General features: G+C 43.1%; 2 protein-coding genes across 3 annotated transcripts in view; one reads left to right on the top strand and one right to left on the bottom strand.

Annotated features, from left to right (window-relative positions):
* The window catches only part of LOC114875078 (protein Skeletor, isoforms D/E-like), a 226,049-nt gene that overhangs the window by 152,723 nt on the left and 52,234 nt on the right, over window positions 1–21,092 (top strand). Inside the window, 1 exon segment of the mRNA XM_029184999.2 lies at window positions 1,580–1,718. The gene's annotated coding sequence lies outside the window, so the exon portion shown is untranslated.
* LOC114875090 (complexin) overlaps window positions 1–21,092 on the bottom strand; it is a 174,928-nt gene that overhangs the window by 137,057 nt on the left and 16,779 nt on the right. The window contains exon 2 of one of the 2 annotated variants that reach the window (XM_029185014.2): window positions 298–332. The exons of the other annotated variant lie outside the window; for it this stretch is intronic. The gene's annotated coding sequence lies outside the window, so the exon portion shown is untranslated. The remainder of the gene's footprint in view (window positions 1–297; window positions 333–21,092) is intronic. 2 annotated transcript variants of the gene reach the window in all.

Here is a 21,092-nt window from a genome sequence, read left to right as displayed (position 1 = left end):
TTCGCTTGAACCGTTGGAAGGAAGCATCCACACATGGTCTCTCGTTTTTGGAAACGTGTTCCCTCGCTCGGCTGGAAAAAAGCGTTCACGATCCGTCGGTTAATCCGACGGGTCCAGCGAGAGCTTCGAATTAAATCCCTCCCTGCATAATGATTTTCCTCCGGCTGGTAGCGAAAATTTCGCGATAATTCGAATTTCGTTGAATTGTTCCAACATTTCGCGTAGCCGTAAGTGGCGCGAGGGATTATCTGCTTGGAAACTGTCGCGGCTTTTCTATGAATCGTGTAAATAGCTCACCGACGTCGAATGGCTGCAATGAAAATGCACCGTACCTGCAACAGACAAAGAAAATAACAAATTATCATTTAATCTCCGAGTTCAACCCTTGTTCTTCACTTAACCCGTGTCGTATTCAGATGCTTTTTTTTTTAAACAAATGGTCTGCATGCATTTTATAAAGTATTATAGCAGCAAGAGTACTGTCAGCAGACTGTATAAAAAGCTATGAACGAAGAGAAATGTCTACTTTCTAGCAGCAGACAACTTTAGACGCGTTAAATTCGAACGTTTCGTCGTTGAAATTACTGTTTAGTAAAGGGTGAAATGGAGAAGAATGGCCTTTGGTCCCTTCATAACTTGCTGCAAAACTTGCAAGCATTATTTCTCAGTCGAAGCTTATTGTCTCTTAAAAGGAACGATCAGTCAGCCTCCGGGCGAACTCGTCTCGTTCCAAGCAACTTTTCTCTCTCCCTTCTCTTCTTCACTTTCTCTTATTTGCTTATATTTTTCTTCCAACAAATAGATCCTTCTTCCCGAACGAAACTTTGTCGACGCCCTCGAGACGTCCGCGCGACTTTTGGTCCCTTAAAAAAGGAACAGGACGCTCGGATATTATTCTCCCAGGAGATAGTACTCGTCTTTGGTTTCGTTACTTTGCGACAGTGTTTCTGAACGAAAAAATCATCAGTTATAATCCGGATCTATTTCTCTTGAAGATGCTATCTCGAATCTTCGCTAAAACTTCATTAAACGTTTATCACTTTAATGGCCTGCCAGCTGTGAAATAATGGCGCTGATTTTTAAACCGTTCCACGTCCAGTTGACCCAAAAACGTATTAAGTTCCTCAATTTTCCTCTGTATTTTATCTCTCCCTCTTCCCGTCCCCGTCGCTCTCCCGGTTGCGGATAGCATTGAAAAATTTAGACAGGCAACGATTCAGATAGGAACGATATTTTCCGCAGAGTACCGTTTTAATGGCAAATTGCGATTCCAACTAAAGACCCTCGACCCTCTGTTGAGAGTGGTACACAGAACGCTTCAAAATTCATTAGAAACTTTCGTCGAAAGAAGCTCTCGAGAATCGAAGTTTAATTGAAAGTTCGTTCCAGAAAGAAAATACGTTCCCTGAGTTTGCGGGCAATTTTCGTGGGGGAAACGCTTAATCATTCCACATCGGGACAGTTTTGGGAAGAATTTTGCAAGTCTGCCGACTTGCTTTTCCTCTTGATCTCTTTTGACTGATTTAAAAAAAAAAAAAATAATTGAATCAAAGGGAGAATAAAAATTGGGTCTTTTCAGATTTCAGAAGGACTGGTGAAACAGGCGGGATTATAATACCTATAATACCTAATCTCGTCTAAGGGTGTCTGGAAGCCCCTAAATCATGACCCCTCGAAAACAAAGGCACGTCCAGTTTTTTGCATCTGTAGCCATTACGGTAAGTAATTATCTGCTGTGTTTTACTTTTAACAACCATCCGTGGGACCAGGTGTTGTTCATTTCATGAAAACGTTTTCTCGGTCCCTCGAGCCAACTCTGTTCGCAGCGACGTCTCGCTATCGCGTTTGTCTACAGCTTGTTTTTTAACAGAAAATTCGTCCCAGAGGAATGAAACGCTGTTGCTTAAAATTATCGACGACGTGATACTTTGCAAGAATCTTATCTTCGTTGTGCGAGGCAACGACAGTCATTTCTCTGTCCTCCGGTTTTATATTTTTTTCGTAATCAACGCCAGGAGTGCGATTCATATCTCTCGTATTTCAACAGCATCGTCACGGCACCGCCTTGATTATCCCAAAAGGTAATAACGGTTTAAACAAATGACGGTCGGTTGATTTGCATAACTTTTTCGAGTCGTCGGTTTCGAGCAAAGGATTACCAACGCTTTGGCGAAGTTATAGCGACTAGAACGCGGCTCGCAAGAGGAACTCGTGTCTACCGGTTAAATCCGCCATGAATTACACGGTCCGGATCATAAGCTTCGCTCTTGCTCGTTAACTGTTACAATGTTCCTGTACAGTTCACGCGGTTACGCTTTCGGCGAAAGTTAAACGGATGGCCGAGCCTGGCCCGTCGAGCGATCGCGGCGCTACTCTCGCGACGGTGTCTCCCTCTAAGAGGCCGATATCTACTCGAGAACTTATTTCTTACTCTAAACGTGCCTCGATCAACGATTAAACCGTCCTTGCTTGAATAGACAACGGGGACGACGGGGAAGATGGAACGGGGCTGGTTGAATGTTGAGCCTTGTAGATGAAGCAACATCTTCACGGATATTACCGAGCCAAAGACGCAGCCGCGTATGCAAATGACCAACACGTTTTCGGCGCATTGGATTAAGCCATAGCTTATGCGTCTAATCCCAGATTAAACTGGATTATACGCAACACATTGGGGGGGAACAAGTATAGCGGTAACATTTATCAGATGAACCGGGAACAATCAGCGTACCAGAGCTCGCCGTTTCACTCGTACTCCTCGAACATTTTCATTTGGAGAACGGTCTTACTTAGAGTTTCTCAATTATCCCGGGAGAAGGATAATGTTGTTTAATCGTCTCGATCCACCGATACGATAAATGTGCCGCAAATTTAATGGCCGAACCGTGACAAAGAGGGAAACAACAAAGTTCCAGCTGATCCAAAGTTTGCTCATCACTCATCAATGAGGTTACCGGGGGATCCGGAATCCCATTTCGTATCGTAAGGGATTAGGTAACCGGATATGAATACAAAGGTGTTGGGTTCTGAGAGATCTTCAGTATTTTAGACGATAGTGTGGATCCTAACAAGGAAAAACGAATTCGTCGGTAAGGCTGATTCGCAAATTTCACTGGTTTACAAGTTTCTACGAAGATAGCCTGGTTTATATAGAGACAATATAGAAGCTGTAAAATCGGAAGGGTGGTATACTCTGTAGGGTAGTAGATGGAACATCGATAAGCTCGAAGTAGCCGCGGGCTGAGTTCCGAGAGAGTAAGCCGATCAAACTGGGGTGAGTTTGTATCGACGACGAAGTGTACGGGTTATTCGGGCTATCTTCCTTCAATCTCGCTCCGGTAACTTGTTAGCGGTGTTAACTGCTTCGTAAAATTGCTATCGGAAAGTACTTGGTACCGGTGGAAAGGGAAGGATCGAACGTTCGACGATGATGCTAATGTTTGCCTGCTTCCGTTGTATCTTCTAACGCACTGTAACCGGCTACAGATTATCGATCTGTTTGACTTCTTCGAGGTGCAGGGCATTGTTCACGATCGGTTTCAGCTTGTTAAACGCTTCGCCACTTTATCGTATACTCTATTGGCAGAACTTACTAGTCGATTCTTGCCGGAACTTGAGTACTTAATCCTCCCAACTATTTCAACTGGTCGTCTCAGATCGAGGCAATGTTTAATGCTACTTAAAGTGTTTTCCCTTGAAACATTTCGTTGATTTATCTCAACTAAAACTTACGATCTTGTTCTCCGTGAAACTCGACCGCTTAATCGTAACGCTATAATGTTACGTTAAAGTTTCGTTGAATAAATATCGCGGCCAACGTTACGCAGCGCGCGGCAACACCTCGTACTCGAGTACTTAGGTTACCAGATTACTCTCCGAAAACACTCACCGCATCGGATATCGCAGCGAGACGTATCCTCGGAGAAACAAGGGATCCCGTAAATAAACTCCACCTACATGGTTAAAGCTTAGCACCGGAAAACGACGCTTAGCCCTGGCGAAGATGCGTTTGTCGACACTGGATATCTTCTCCTAACCGACGATTAAGTCTAATTTCTATGAGACCGACCTAGAGGGCCCTTCTACGGCCAGTTCGCGATATCGTCCTTGAATTGCACCGTTCTAATCCTCTCTCAGTGTTTCTTAACCCTTATCTCCCAGCCACCTTACCCTCTAACCCTCTCTCCTGGGGCGCGGAAGCGAGTGTAACTTCTCACTATTACCGCGATACACCCCAGGCCCAGCTACCTAATTCGATCAGAACTACGAAAGACAAGTTCTCTACCCCACGGATCGGAAACTGCAACGAGCTGCAACCGTCTTGGTCCAACTACGCAACGATCTTTCCTTACCCTATGCAAGGGGTAAAGAGCTTTTCCTGACGGTCGTTCCGAGTGAAACAGAGACTCCGGGAAGCTAGAATAGCCGGGTAACGAAGGAGAAACGGTAAGAGGGTGAACTCGGTGAATAGGAAACAACGAGGCGGTGGAAATATAAGGAAATTACTACTTGATTCGATACGGCTGCCTTCAACCATCGCTGCATCTTCGAGTAACGAATGTTAAATCGAGTCCTGCGATATCAGTTCACTGAATAAATACTGAAAGATTCGGATTTCTTAGACGTTGGAGACGTCGGTCGCCTTAGGCGGTCGCTTTTCGATTCGATAGTAGCAGGATGGTTCGAAAGAGGGTGGCTAACAACAAAGAGGGTGACCATGGCCGGACCGTCGATCGCAAGAACATCAAAATGGATCTGTTACTCGAAGAAGAGAGGCTTTTCCGTTAGGAAATTCGGTTTGCCGGACAAATGCATCCTGCCGAGAGAGCCGAGAGGATAGTGGGCGATGGAAGAGGATTTCGTATCCCGGAACGAAATAGAACCGGGGGAAATGAGATGGGACGAATTTTAGAAAAATTTCGAACAGGCGAGTCAGGAATCCGGTGGATCTCGTTACTTAAATGGCCGGCTTGATTTAACGTAAATCCCGTTTCCCCGTCTGCTCGTTTAATCATACCGACCTAACATGCTGTCTAAGATATGAAATACGAGCCAAAGTAACTTTGAGGAACGTATATATGCTTCATAATATCGCGAGAGGTTACGCGTTTAAAGGGGAACGCTTTTAAAGGCTTTTCAGGTCAATGATTTCAACTGGCGAATTTCCTGAATCGTTTTCAGGGAATGGAAAATTTCCTCTTCCGGTCTTGCTTGTCCAGAGAAACCAACGAAATTAATCCATTTTACGATGTATCAACGTTTCAATTCTATCAAAGTTTTTCAAGTTTAAAAGAAAATCTGTCACAGAGCACAGAGATTAGTATAGTTAATCAGCTGGTGAAATCGTTTCGCCATTAAATCCAGCAAAGGTAATTAAATACTAATCAGAAACACGTAACGAGTAGAGGGAGTAACTCTCCGGGGATCAGCATTCACGATGCAACCAAGAAACGTATTTTCGAGTAACGAGCCGTTTGACTGAAGGCTAATTTCCATAATACCTCCATCAGAGAGAAAACCAAGATCGCTGATAATAATCGAGCGAATTAAAGGAATACTCATCTGGCGTACGGGTTGTAAGAAAACTTTCTCGCAAACATCCCCGTCGCAATGACACTGCGAAACGTCTCACGCTTATGTAACAAACGACTAAACTTCACCGGAAGATCCTGTCAACTTATTTCAATGTAGAACTGCTGGAACTTGGCAAAATATCAAGCCATGTATAAATCAAGAAGCTGCTCCACAAAGGACAGACGGGTTAGACGCGAGTCCTGTCAACCTTATTGAGCATGCACGCGAGAGTTTAGCCGTGTTCGAGGTACTGCTTCAATTTCTATACGTAGAAGCTAGGTAGAATGTTAGACTGGATGAAACTGAGGACGAAGAGTACGAGAGGATGCTGTTTCTGCAGAGAAGTTTCCGAGAGGCAAAGGTGTCGTCGCTCGATCGAGCGCTAGAATCTTCCTTGAATTAATCCTTTGCCCTGTAAATTTCCTCTCGAGCCAAACGAAATCAGTCTTATTCGCTGAGTAGTGAAATTTTCAATCGTCGAATATTCGTAAAATCGCGGATATAAACCGTGTCGTCGTTTACGCGCAATTAAAATCAAGATTCTTTCGCTTGTACGTACAACCTGAATTCTCATTACTCGAGAGACTTTGCATTTAAATGAAAAAGTAGTTTCCAAGCGATGCATTTGTTCTCCTAGAGAACCGATAGAACGTATCTCGATCTCCGCTACCACGATCAAGCGGCTTAATTAAAAATTACGAATTCTACTTGCTCCGCGCCGACCTCTTTCTTCTACCCCGGAATTTCTTGCATTTCCAGTTAGTTTATCCTTTCATGCAGTTCACAGTCCCGGAGCGTTATTTCTCGACGAAATTGAAAGAGAACGAAGAGCCCGCCTTCGCGAGAGTTCCCGTTCGGGTAGGGTGAAAATATCACACAGGAGGGAGGGTTTACTGCAAATTGTACACGCGAACGGAAGTAATTTCGCCATTCTTTCGTTGAAATTCTCGACATCTAAGATCTACAATATACACTACGATCAAACGTGGCCTCGAACGTGTAGGATGCTCTGGCAATTGGAAAAATAAGGTATTCGCTCTCTGATAATCAAATTTATTTCACTTGCATGCAAAGGGCGTTTACGCGATACGGTTCTGCAGGACGATGAAGATTTCTATAAATTATTTGAAACGGCCTGTGCAATTCTAATAACATTGTTAACGTTGATGATTCGTACGTGTTGGTTAGTATGTAGGTCATAGCATTACATTTACATAGTTTGGTATTCCAGCCACGTACCATGCGAACTTTGTTCGGATTTATGACGGTAATGAGATTTACATATTAAATTATCTTCGCGAGATAGTCGTTGCGAACAATTCCCCCGAGAACAATAAGTTTCCACGCGTCTAATTAAAAGCAACTTCCGAGACGTTTGTCAGACGCACGTATCGCGTTTGAAAGCGATATAAACGCGCGCTTTGACTGGGAGTTACACGCTCGTTGACGAACTTTCCATCAAGACGTTTAATAATCCCTTTACGCGCTTGTACGATCCTCTTACTGTACCATTAGTGAAGGCGTTTAGTGGAGGGGGGAAAAGGATCTCGTCTCCCCTGACGCCTTTGGTTCGGGTCGGGGACCGCTAGGTGGCGGCGAGATGACACAGTGTTCTCGCTGGCGATCGCCCGGCATGCAGTTCGAATATATAGGAGTTCCGAATTGCGGTATGATGGGTGTCTGGGGGCAGGGGACCACGAAGGTGCCGTTCAAGGCCTTGCAACCCCAGCCCCAGCGGTGTCATGTTGGCAACCCCTCCTCCCCGTGGTGTGATCCGGGCACCGGCTATTCCGGTGGCAAATGGGGCTCTCTGACTCTGGACGTGAAGCGCCTGGTGGGGTGTAGTTACTAAACCCACTCCAGGTTAGTTTGTTAAAGTAGAAGCGTCCTAGACCAAAATGAGTCAAGTGTTTTTGGGCCTTCCGTATCCGCCTAACCTAACCACTCGGTTGGAAGGTGGTTGCTGGGAAGTAGGTATACAGGGTGATCCTCTCGCTAGGAGACACAAAGGAACTGGGTGACAATGAAATCCCTTGACCGCACGATGAAGACACACAGAGTCGTCTCGGCCCGGGTAGGTCCCCAATACGGACATCTTTATGGTGTGGTCAAGGGGTCCATTGTCGCCAGTGCTCCTTTGTGTCCCCTAGCGAGAGGATCACCCTGTATTAGCGCAATCGCGCCCTTTAACACCGCCGGTATAAATGAAGACTTGGGAACGGCAGACCGGGTTATAAACCCCACAAGGCTCTCCTTTATACAATGATCTGAATGGGGGCAGGGATCGTCTGTTATCAGCCCCACTGACAATGAGACTAGTCTGACAGACGATCCCGAGATGGGAAACTCCTTTTCCTCCCCTCTCCTACAACCATGGGCATCCGCAGGATTTTTTTTAGGAAGGGGCATGATATAAAATATCACTTCTAGATTAACAAATGTATGCTATAGCCGTGTGAAAGAAAAGGAGAGTCAAGAACAATTCGAGATACAAGACGGAGTTCCAAACGAAGGAGACAATAAATACTGTATTCGACATCCGACTCTCTCTCTATTCAAGAGGGGCAAGTGCCCCGTGCCTACAACATTAGTTTCTTGCATACCGGATGGACGAAATTTCCAAGTACGGAAAGTCTGACACGATTACACAAAAAGGTATCGAGAAATAACAATAGGTTTAAAGATTAATGCGGCTCGATATGACGCAACGCGGTGGAAATGGCCGTGACCAGTACGGCACACGATAATATGGATTATTAAAAGAAGACACACGGTATCGTTGAAAATTTCATCGCTTCACAGTGAATTTTAGTAGCGGAACGAAGGGGGGGGCAGGAATCGCAGAATGCCGCGTAAAAAGTTAATAAACCGAAACGTTCACGAAACTTACTGCCTCTCGATAACCATAAATTCGCGATAAGAAATATTTGCCCGTGGAAGCGTTATAAAGATAGAAGAAAGGTAACCGAGCCAAGGAGAAAATGAAGCATATCCGGGGGGAACGGGTCGAATGTGGCTCGCTTTCATCGACGCGCTTATTACCGACACGCTTCGTCATAGTTTGCGAGATAACTTGCAAAACCGTCTGCCGATGCCTCGAAACTTGACGAGGCTAAGTAAGCGGAAGATCGAAGTGGCTTATAAAAGTTTCCCTTGATAAACTTTGCAAATTACTCTTCTTTCGGGACGCTGTTGGAAGGAGAGCTTCCCAAATAGAGTTCCCGAGACAACGCGGCTATCCTCGTCCACAGTTACAAAATTCTTTCGCCAAGATTCCGGTTACATAATAACTGCGACAGAAATTTGGAGAAGCGACAGGAAACAAAGAAAAATGTACGGTACTCTGTTCACGGTCGTCGATAAAGCATCGGGCAAGGATAAGCGGGGGCTAAGCGTTTGTCGACGCGCGAACTTGGACGGAGGTGCTGGTTGAAAAACTTTCTGAAATATTGACGGCCTTCTGAAAGACTTTTCCAGTATTTCACGTGGATATCTGGCTCTTGTCCCGGTTCTTCGCCGATCCGCACCCTTCTGCCTTTTCTTCCTTTTCCTCTCGACCCTATTTTCTACCCCCTTATCGCGTATCACTGCGACAAACAAACGTTTAATGCAATATTAAGTAGGTATAGGAAAGGTTGGAAAAAAGGGTTCGGATTGCTCGGGGAGATGGTCTTATAAGAGGGCGAATCACGAATAAGTTAACCGTGAGTGGAATTTATGCGTGCAAGGGGAGCCCGTAGCTGGCGTCGCCGTTCGATCGCGAGTATAATCGACCAACGGGGTCAGAGCTGCTCCAATGGTTTTGCATTATTAAATCCGTTCGATCTATCGCGGATGTTTAATGCATGACGGTGCTACCCGTTTGTTGGCCGCATCAAACGAAGTCGAATTTCAGACAAACGGACAATTTTCCTTTCGCTTTGAAATCCGATGAAACTAGGCCGTTCTCTTCCCTCGATCGTTCTAATTAACCCCGAAAGAGAGACTTTCGTTGTCCCGGCCAGCATCTGATATCCTCCTGGCACGGTTCGTCGAATTTTCTTTGTTGCCATCCTGCAGTTTCACGGTGACCCAATTTTTGGTTAATTTAAAAGCCCTTGGCTAAACCGTTCCGCCAACTTCCGGCCGCCTTATGGGCCCGGTAAAAGTGAAAGAAAGTTTCGAACCGTGAAGAAAGATTGCTCTGTCGTGTCGGTTTCGTCTTCTTTTTCTTCTCCGGCTCGTGGAAGTAAGAGCGAAGTTCGCCGGTACGGGAACGGGAGGGATGCGCGTTTCGAAAACGGATCACGTCTCGCAGATTCGATAGATAGACATCGACGGAATCGAAGTAACTCTCCCGTTCGATTTTCATCTATAACGCGAGACGAATATTCTATTCTGAATGTGTCATTCGGCGATCTTCGATATACGCCGGAGGAACGGGGCAGGATATATTTGTACATCCTGATGGCGAACGATCGAATACAGATAAGGGTTGATTTGCCAGAAAAATTGGCGGGAAGCTTTTTTTTCTCTCTTTTCGTCACAAGGACCACGCATAAATTGCGACGACGAGACGTTTTTGTATTCATCCCGGCTTGTTCGCGATACGGTCGATTGTATTATCGGTTTTTCGATGCTGAACAAATTCTACCGGGTTCAAGCTGCCTGTAAACCGGAAAATGTAAATAAAAGGTCGTGGTTGTAACGTTGAAACGAATCAACTCTCGAATACGTGATCCAGCTGTTAAGCAGACGAATTAAACGAATCAAGAGTTTTTTTATTTACTGTTTCGATAGATTTAAAGAAAACCTCTGTTGCATCGTGACTCGATGTTTAATCGACGATTAATACTCGAGAGCGAAAGGGTTAACCAGCTGTGGGACGCAGGGTGCTTTCAACGTAGCAGGAAATGTAAATGAAATGTTGTTTATCTTTCAAGCGTATCATGGCAGGGAAAACAAGGTTGGCTGGTCGAGTTCTGAATAGAATCGACAGCAAAGCTCCTTCCCTTCCATTACGAAATATGTTTTGAGCGTCGTCGGTTGCCGTTCCAAGGGACACAAACAAGCTTTTCATCAAACGTTACGAGGCAAAAGCCTGCGGAACTTTCCACTAACACGAGCTTGTTAGTTCAATCCCACACAAAAGGTGTCTCGACAAGGTTTCCGCTACTATTTCGTCGTCTTGCCTGTCGACCCCGCACAGAATGAACAGAGATACACGACAGTATCTTCTACCGAACCATCATCCTTCTCGCTTTCAACGAAATCGTGACACGGATAACGCGAGGACGTCGTTATTCTTCCCTTTCGTCAACTCTGCCCCGGTATCTCTTGCAACGGCAAGCGTAAATCGAAGAAACGGCAGAGAAACGAGCCGATAGAAGAAACGTGACAATGCCGTTGGACAAAATTTATGTGATGGGTCATAGGTAAAAACCTGGTTTTTACCTATTCTTCCTCGCTCAATTTATTAACCCCCTTACAGTTACTTGGCTAACTTTTAGATAACATATCATAATTTAAAGCCTTCATAAATTTCAAACTTTCTTCCGCTCTGCTTTCACCTCGCACCGTCGCTACTCACACTTTAGAGTTGTGCGAGTACTCGATTGATTCGAGTACTCGAATTTCGAGTCTAAAATGATCGGTCGGTCGAGCCAAGTCGAGAGCTTGAATTTGCCGAACTGTTTAAAACAAAAGCGAGCTACTCGAAAAAATCGAACTACTCGAATATTCGAGCTGAAAATTCATCTTCAAGTGAATCAAAAGTTTTACGACCACGACGGCTCGAATATTCGAATAGTTCGACTTATTCGAGTATTCGAATTTCGAGTGAAACAATGATCGGTCGGTCGAGCCGAGTCGAGCGCTTGAATTTGCCGAATTACTCGAAATCAACGAACTATTTGACACCTACACGTAGATGTGTGCCGAGAATGTCGAATAAATCGAGTACTCGAATTTCGAGTGAAACAATGATCGGTCGGTCGAGCCAAGTCGAGCACTTGAATTTGCCGAATTACTCGAAATCAACGAACCATTTGAATTAAAAGCGAGCTACTCGAAAAAATCGAACTATTCGAATATTCATCTTCAAGTAAATCGAAGTTTTACGACGGTTCGAATATTCGAGTAGTTTGATTTTTTCGAGAAGCTCGCTTTTGTTTTAAACAATTCGTCGATTTCGAGTAATTCGGCAAATTCAAGCGCTCGGCTTGTAAATTACGACTACTTACACGTACGGGATTGGAATAAGTTACGATCAATAAGTCGAGTAGAAATATTTATTCGTTTAACCATCAAGGATACTAAACGAAGAAACAAATGAAACTTCGTATCGTAGCTTATCCATGCGGAAATGCAAGCTCCGTAGCCGCGCGCGCATTCTTCTCGCGGTAACAAACGAATTCCAGCGCCTTGTTTCGAGCGGAATTCCGCGTTGCCGCAACGACGCGGCGATGTCGGATGCCTGGATCGTTCACAAAGCCGCGTACACGATTCCAGCTGTCCCACCCTTCCGCCCTTCCACCCCTGCATTGTGAGACACGATGCGATACAGCCAGTCGATGCGTTACACAGTGGCTTCGATAATGGTTCTCTGCTTTGCATGCTGCCCGCTTTGCCAATGGCACACCATACGATCCGCGGATCGATGCAATTAAACCGCCCACCCTTCAGAGAAATTCAGCCGGTCGGAGGGTGAGATAAAGAGCGGGCAGGTTTTCGCGGTGTGTACCGGACCGAGGAGCAACGCGTGCCGATCCCGATTCCGTTTCCATTTCTCGCGGAATCTGGACAAAGGCGCGTCGATAAAAGCGCAAATTCGTTTCCAATTGGAATCGAAAGCTGTACACCCCCCTTGCTATTGGTCCTCGCGATTTTACCCTCTCGTTTCTTTTTTCTTCTGTTTTTCCTCTTTTTTCGTTTGATACGGTTATCGGAGGAAAAATGGAAGGGCAGAAACAGAGAACGGTCGGAGTGATTTCGACTTTCGAACTGTTTAAATTTCCATCGATTCCAGGCAAAGTTTGCGATTTATGTTGAAAAGAGGGACGAAGAAGGGGACCAGCGTTAACAGATTCTTCGTAGGAGACTGCGAACGATGACAAAGCACCGAGCGTCTCGTTGGAAAGTGCTTCCAATAAAAACTCGCTTGGAAACTCGCCTTAGGCATTATAAGGGAATCACGAACATCGACGAGGGTGGGCCAGGCACTTCAACTCACGAAACTTGCTGAGTCGCGATTAAATCGTGGACCATCCAACGGATACGTAAAGGGTCTAACTTGGTCGGGTTCAACACTTGGAGGGCCATAGACGTATTAATGCGTTCGAAAGGGGTGGTTATAATTGTCGAATCCTGTCTACGTGACAAGACTGCTTGAAACTCTGAAAAATATTCTATTATTCTTCGTCAACTCTGCCGTCCATAAATCACGCGTGGAATTTTTATTAAACTCCGGCTGTTTTAACTGTGACGTGTGCGAGGCTCGATATTGCGCGAGACAAAGGGTTAAATATTATCAGAAGAATCCAAGCGTCGATCGATGGAAAGGGGAAAAAAAGTGCAACAAATTGTTTTTTGTTTACAAAAAAAGAATCGCCAGCCTGCCGTGAAGACACGTGAAGCAATAAACGTCCGCAGGGAAGATGGAAACGTGTTCCCCAAGGGCCAGGGCTAAAGGGATTCTTTGAGCGTCGTAAAAATTAATTAAAATCCGTTGGCTTGTAAAACGAACATCACGATGAAGGGAGGAATATGAGGAAGTTACAGAGACGGGGGAAACCGTGAGGGGGATTTGAAACGAGAGATGACGAGACGAGACGCGGAGCCGAGGAGAGGAAAGGCGTCGAGACGCCTTGTAACAAGGCTCCTCGACTCGCAACAGCAACGACAATACCGAGAAGCGTCTGAAGAGGATGAGCAAGCATCCGGCGAGTGGTCTCGCAAGAATGTCCTGCTGTAACAAACAGAAAACTGTCCCCGGATTCGTTGAATTATTGGCATATCAGTCCTCCTGACAGCCGCAGCAGAGAGTACGAATCCTGGACAGCTGCTTCAAAGAAACGCCGACAATCAGAAGGAACGTGGCTCGCTGCGGCATTCCGAACGAATTATTCTCAAACGAGAAAATCTAAAAGGTAAACCGATGCAACAACGAGTTTGTTCGAATTAGGAAATAAGAGTAGTCGTTAAAACGTAGAGGGATAATTAATTTGTTAACTGGGTCGTGTTTAAAACGCTATTACTTTCTTCTCGCACGTGTAATAAGGGGATTATACCAAGCAAAAAGATGGTAAAAAGTATCTTAAGGAGAGCTGTTACAAGTAAAAGCTAGTAAAAAGTACATTAAAAATCGCGTTAATATTCTTTTATTAAGAAATATTAATACTCGAGGCAACGCGTTAATATCTTTCCTCCCGATATGCAGTTTGATTGGTCATCCACGATCACCGTGCCAGCTAGCGTGTTAATAATCGTTTCTATAATGTGTCGTATTGAATATGACCATTTTCAACATGGCAATCATCGCATCAATCGCCAGCTATATTCGAGGAATCGAATATCGGTGGTGAAACGAATATGAAACTGGTATTTAACCGTGCTGCATCGATATAAAACAAGTTTCGCCGGTTTCATCGATCGATACGTGCTAATAACTTTATAAACTCGGAGATTTTTTATTGAAATCGTTCGTTATTCCACGCGAACGAGCACGATCGCTCCTTCGTGACGAGGAAACCGACGGCAATATTGGAATCCGGAAAAATAGTTTCCAATGGTGAACGATCCAAGCCTGAATTGCGGTCAACCGTTGCTCTAGATTACATTTTCAATCTTACATTTTTTAAAATCCCCCCGATATCGAGAAGTTCCCTCTGAAAATCTGCCAATCGTATAAAAACTTTCCATATACAATGAATATTCGTGAAAAGCATTGTTCGATGCTGCGTTGAAAAAGAAGCTTCGATATGAACATCGATCATTCCTTCTTTCATATTACATAGGCTAATTGCATGACATTGAAAAGAAGTTTTAAGAAAAAAAAAAGAAAGAAAAATGTGAAGGGATTACTCTAATGAGAACGTTCTTTCGGCGAATGATTCATAAATTACAAAATTTCAGTCGACGAATGAGAGGAGAAAATATTTCTATAGCAATGATAGGATAGCGAGAGGCAAATGGTCGGAGAAATTTATATCGTCAGAGATCAAATATTTCGACGGAAACTGGTAAATTGAAACCAAAATTGTATCTTCGAACAATTGAAATATCGATGGCTCACGCGTGGTACTGGGCGTTCGGTAACGATGCCGGTCGTATATTTAACGACTATTCGTCAGCAAAGTGTTCGGTTTATTTAAAGCTGGAATATTGGAAAATACGTGTGATATTTCGAGGATGATTCGCCCGATATTTTTATTAAATAAATTGTTCAAGAATATACGCGTATTAAAACAGTATGCATTTTTCCTTTTAACTGCAATATGAACAGCTGCATCAGCCGATTGTAATCACCCTTAATAATGAAAGGGTTAATGCAAACCTAAATCCCGACCTAGCTTATTGTGGTAAGGGAATAGGTATATTGGTAAAGAATTTGACACTAGTAAAATCGAGAAATCAACAATTTCATGTGATCGATGATAAAAGTACTTTTCGATCGGAAAATACGTGTGATATTTCAAGAACGATTCGTTGGATATTTTTATTAAATAAATTGTTCAAGAATATACGTGTATTAGAAGAGTATGTATTTTTGCTTTTAACTGCAATATCAGCAGCTGCATCAGCCGATTGTAATCACCCTTAATAATGAAAGGGTTAATGCAAACCTAAATCCCGACCTAGCTTATTGTGGTAAGGGAATATATTGGTCAAGAATTTGACACTAGTAAAATCGAGAAAGCAACAATTTCACGTGATCAATGATAGAAGTATTTTTCTATACGTGTGATATTTCAAGAACGATTCGCTGAATATTTTTATTAAATAAATTGTTCAAGAATATATGCGTGTTAGAAGAACATTTTTGCTTTAAACTGCAATATCAGCAGCTGCATCAGCCGACTGTAATCGCCTTTAATAATGAAAGGGTTAATGCAAACTCAAATCCCGACCTAGCTTATTGCGGTAAGGGAATATATTGGTCAAGAATTTGACACTAGTAAAACCGAGAAAGCAACGATTTGACGTTATCAATGATAGTAGGATAAACCACTGGTATTTTTCGATTAGAAAATACGTGTGATATTTCTTTATTTTTATAACTATTTTTTGTATATTAATAGTGGAGGATTATTGATTAAAAGTTACACAATGTAATAACCTTAAAATTGTGGCTCTATTTCTACCCAAACACGATAAACCCATTTTTCATACCGTGGCTCTAATAATTTGATCACCCACTGTATTAAATAAATTGTTCAAGAATATACGCGTATTAAAAGAGTATGCATTTTTCCTTTTAACTGCAATATCAGCAGCTGCATCAGCCGACTGTAATGACCCTTAATAATGAAAGAGTTAATGCGAACTGAAATCCCAGCCTAGCTGATGGTTCTCCGCACGAATAGAGTCGTTGTTCCTACGAATAGCCATGAATTACCAAACGAGCATAAATAAGAGCGGTCTGAATGATGCGAAAGGAACGGATCGGTCGAAAAAACATTCTGAACGAGCAAAAACGGGGCAGAGGATTAGCCAAACTTTCAACAAGCAATCCCGTCGCGACTCAGGGTAATCCGATTCATCTCACCTTCGAAAAGTTTCAACCGATACCTTGACTAATTCCGTTAAGAAGTTCCACGAGGTTAGCGTCGGTAGAAAAGCTCGACGAGGCTCGCGTATTTACGGCCGCCTTCTGCCCACGGTAATTAATCTTAATTTCCGCGACCGCGGGAATACCGTTCCAACTGTTAACCACGCGGAGCGACATATTTACAAGCGTCGACGAGGCTCGATGTTATTACGTGTCGGCTTTAACGGTGACACTGAACAGGCCTGATGAAAAAGATGACCGCCATGCGAGCGCATACATTAGCGTACCGCGACCCTCGCAAAACCAACCACCAGGGAAACTGTAACCGCGTTTCTGTCCTTGCAACCTCCTTTTTTGTTGGTGAATTGCAAATTGCTGGCCTGGATGCGGTCGCCAACTTACAAGCTCTCGTTTAATCGCAAAAACAACTTAAACTAGTTTCCAACCTGAACGCGTACCATTCGAAACTTTCTGATCATCGATCGAAGGGCAAACGATCTCGCGTCGAAAGAATCGGGATATTTTCAACTAGAAAATACATTTCTCATATATTTCAGTGTATTACGTTACGAGCACTTGGCTGGAAAGTAATCCACAAGGAAGAGCAGCTTACCGAATTCTGGTTGATTTAAAATTCTCACAGAAACACGAACGCGCTCGAGCATGTCGAACCATCGAACGGTAATCCTCTAATGGACCAGAGGTTTTGTCAGAGTCCGAGAGCGTACTACCAACCGTTCGATGATTAAAGATGAATGATGAACAGGGACAAACCAGGACGAAGCACAGTAATGTTTACAGAGAGAAAGAAGAGATAAAACGAACGGGTAGATTGGATCCGGTATCGAGAATAGTATAGAAATTTGTAACGCGAACGCGTACGGATATTCGAAGGAATAAAGGATCCCTTTTGTTCGAACATAGACGAAGGACCGAGGACGAAAGATGAGGGTGACGTGAAATTTCTTCAGCGTTTCGCTATCTGTTTCACAAATTCAAAGATTGCTGTTTCCTGTTATATGTATTCCGCACCAGCAAACCTACACAGATCCCGCCATTTGTATTGTTCGCACGTTTTAAAGAATGGCTTATTCGTGATTCAGGATCGTGTAACCGGCATGGGAACAAAAAAATGGAAAGATTTAAGGGATGTTTGTTAACTATTCTCCTAAATAAAATTTAAGCCCATCCGGGGTTAAACTTTACTTCAGAGGACACCAGATTTTTTTGAGTATGGGTTTCATCACTAGCTGCATTTAAATTACTCATAAAATTTATACGGTAGAAGCAATAAGCAAATTCATGGACTGTACCGTCTCTCTAAAATCAAATTCACGTTTACCACTTTCCACTCAATTTTCTTAATTACTTTACTTTTCTTAATGAGTAAGAGGAATAACTTATAGAAGAAAAAAATTTGTTTTAAATTTCTTCAAAAATAAAAATAGAAGACCGTACAAAAATGTTTACAATATTAGAATAGATTTTGATCTGTTTCTAAATTTTTGTTTTTATACTGACCGTAAAAAGATATTAAACATTATTTTTAATTATTACATATTTACAAGATAAATATAAACCTAACTAACTCAGACAGTATCGAATTTACGGTTTGACTAAACCAGCTAAAGTGGTCAGCACCCACATGCGACTCCCTGCGGCTAGCGACACCGTTCATTGGACAAGAAGCCAATATGGCGTCACATCAAATGCACTAAAAGCGTCAAACTTTACACACTTATAACTTTTTAACCACTGGATTCCTAAAGTTAAGACTTGCATTTTTGTATTCTACACGTCAAAAACTATAAATTAAAAGAAGAAAAGATTCAAAATTTTGGGTTCCCTAAAGTAAAGGTCAGCCCCATCCGATGATGGACGTTGGATTTTTCTGAATATCTCTGCTCGACTCGACTGGCAATAGCGCATTCCAACATGCAGCAGGTGACGTGGATGGTGAGCGAAGTAAACAATAACGATATTGTTCGCTTTCAGTCCCTGCGGACCTGCCGCGTACAATCTCCAGCCTCGCCATTGTCTCGTTAATTAAACGGATAAGCCGTCGAGAGGCTAGGAGAGAGAGAGAGGACGGCGTCGTCGACGTCGACGTCGACATCGACGCTGCCAGCCCCGGCGACGCCGATCGCGACGAACTTGACGCGAGCGAAACTCGCGCGGCACAAAGCGTCGGAAGCGTTTGACGAGGTTGACGGACGCGGACGGAGATAACGAAGTTGCTTTGCTGCGTTCGAGTGACGTCGACGACGAGAAACGTCGCGTCGAGTCGCGACAGCTGGAAAAGAGGTCCGACGGGAAGAGGAAAGAAGAATAATAATGGCGCGGTAGACAAAAGACCGTCGAGTTGCTGCGCGTCAAATGAATGGGAAAATAATTTTCCGAATCTCGTTCGATTGGATTCTCCGAATAGAAGCTTTCGCCGATCCCTGATTCGAGGGACGAACGAGCGGAGAACCGGGACACTTTTGTCTGAGTTTTGTTGTATTTGTGGAAAGCTTCGCGTCAGAGAAAAAGATTTAAGGGCATACGGAATGAAGATAAGAAATTGGACGAGCGAAAGGTCAAATCATGGTTTTGTTAAGAGGGGCAATTAATCATACAGATGAATGGATGAAGAAGAGGCAGTGAAATGAAATTGCAAAGAATAAGTGAAGCAACCTAAGAAAAATATTTGTCCGTAATAGCTTGTGAAAAATGTGGAAGATTCGAGACACGACAAGATAGAAGCGGCATTCCGTGCATACCGTTTCCCGTGGAAACGTTCCACAGACTACTCCATTTCCATCGAAAATATCTCGTAGTTAAACGTGAAACTTTCTCCTCAAAGGTGAACACTGAAACACAGTAGAGGAAAAAAGCAGAGAAATTCGATGAAGCAAACGTACAAAAAAACCTAAAACAAACCCATGCTCTATTGGGACCGTTCGCAAACAAAACCATTGATTCGAATAGGGGAAAAAAAAGAAAGGAATTCCGGTGTGAAAATTCAAAAATACCACAGGAAAATATGATTCCCGTGAAAGTTTAACGACATTCGCAACGATTTCGTCGTCTGTCGCGGGTTCTGAAGTATTTTGCAAATATCAACGAACCGGCGAGGCCCGCGTTAAGCGTTTCTACGTATTCGTTAATTAAAACTTTCCCGCGGTCCAAGTACGCGTATAACCCCGAAATATTCGCGCGAAAAGCCTGAAGCCGGAGAAGATGAAGGAGCTGACGTGGAATTGCCGAAAGCCAGGTAAAAAGCTTGTGAAATAATGAGACTGTTTCAACGGAAGAGGGAAACAAAAACGTGAAAATCTAGATGTTCCGCCTTAAGCCGCGGATAACCCATTATATACCAGCCTTAATTAGAATTAGACGCTAGCTGCAGGGAACAATCGAGTCGGAAGAATTATTTTGACAGAAATAAAAGGATCTTGCTACTGGAGAACAGATGAAACGTCATACGCCTAACGAGTTATCGTACAGAAGAGAAACGTTTAATTAAACGAACTTTTTAGCTGTGCAATTTTAATACCTGCTAGTTTGAAAATTTTCATCTCATTTGTCGGCGATGTTACAGAATAGAAAAGTGAATGTAATAAGTTTGATTCCTCTACAAAGCAGGTGAACTATTGCCGAGGTATTGTTTCTTAACAATATCCTTACTTCTAAAATCGACTGCTCCGAACTCCTCAGCCTAACTCGCTTTAACGTTCCGCCTCGTGCTACTAGAAACTTTAATCCATTCTTTATAGTGAACTACAAAACCAGATTTGGCCACTTAGATACGATGAATAGGGTGTGTGAAACGGTTAACTCTTATCATACACAAATTGATATCTTCTCTAGATCTACTTTCGCACTAAGAGATGCTATGAAGAGTACCTTGCGTTAGCGTTGCTTATCCTTCGGAAACTATGCTCTGCCTAATTTATTGCAGTCACACCAGATTTCTGTATGCTGCCTGTACCTAATATTATCTAATAGGCACAAAGGTTTTTGTTTTAAATTATTTTTGATATATTCTGTATCTAAAGGGTTAATCCCCGTTTATTAACAAATAAATAAATAAATAAAAATAAATTCCTTCTACACGACGGATAATTCATTCGAGGGTGATAATAACCGATCGTCACGAAAATTCTCCTCTTGATGTATCTTGTAAGCCAATTTGTTCATTAAATTAGCCTTATCAACGGCGCGGAATGATCGATCACGTGCCAGGAGAAATTGGAAACAATGGAGGGACCGTAAAGTCTCGGGGGTCACGAAATATACGTTCATAAAGAAAATTACGAGCCACGTCGATGTTCATCGTTCATAAAGTCGCTATACACTGGAATATCAAAGCGTAAAAGAAATTTTGATCGAGAGACTGTTACGCGGTGGAATTAAAGTACCGGATAAAATTTTAATTACAATCGATTTCCGAGCCAATCTAATTCGATTACTCTTTAACAAATGGAGGATTTATTTACGAAGCTTTTAAGAGCCGTAATATTTGTTTCATTTATATATTCTATTTGATCTTGATTGCACACCTGCAATCCATCAACGGCGAGCAAGTAGTATGGCACGAGGATTGGTCAGACGGAAGAGAGAACGGCTGATTATTCGTTTATTTTTCTACATTCTCTCGTTTTGGAGCTTCTTTAACACTAGAACTACTAATGAGGTCAGAATGACTAGTTTCTATTTTCTTATTTTTAATTATAAATTTTATCGAGGTATTTTTATTGAAATGTATGTTGGCTGTTATCGAGCTAAA

Source organism: Osmia bicornis, chromosome 9, assembly GCF_907164935.1.
Source record: "Osmia bicornis bicornis chromosome 9, iOsmBic2.1, whole genome shotgun sequence".
Classification (NCBI taxonomy): domain Eukaryota; kingdom Metazoa; phylum Arthropoda; class Insecta; order Hymenoptera; family Megachilidae; genus Osmia; species Osmia bicornis.
This window is presented reverse-complemented; position numbering and strand designations above follow the sequence as displayed.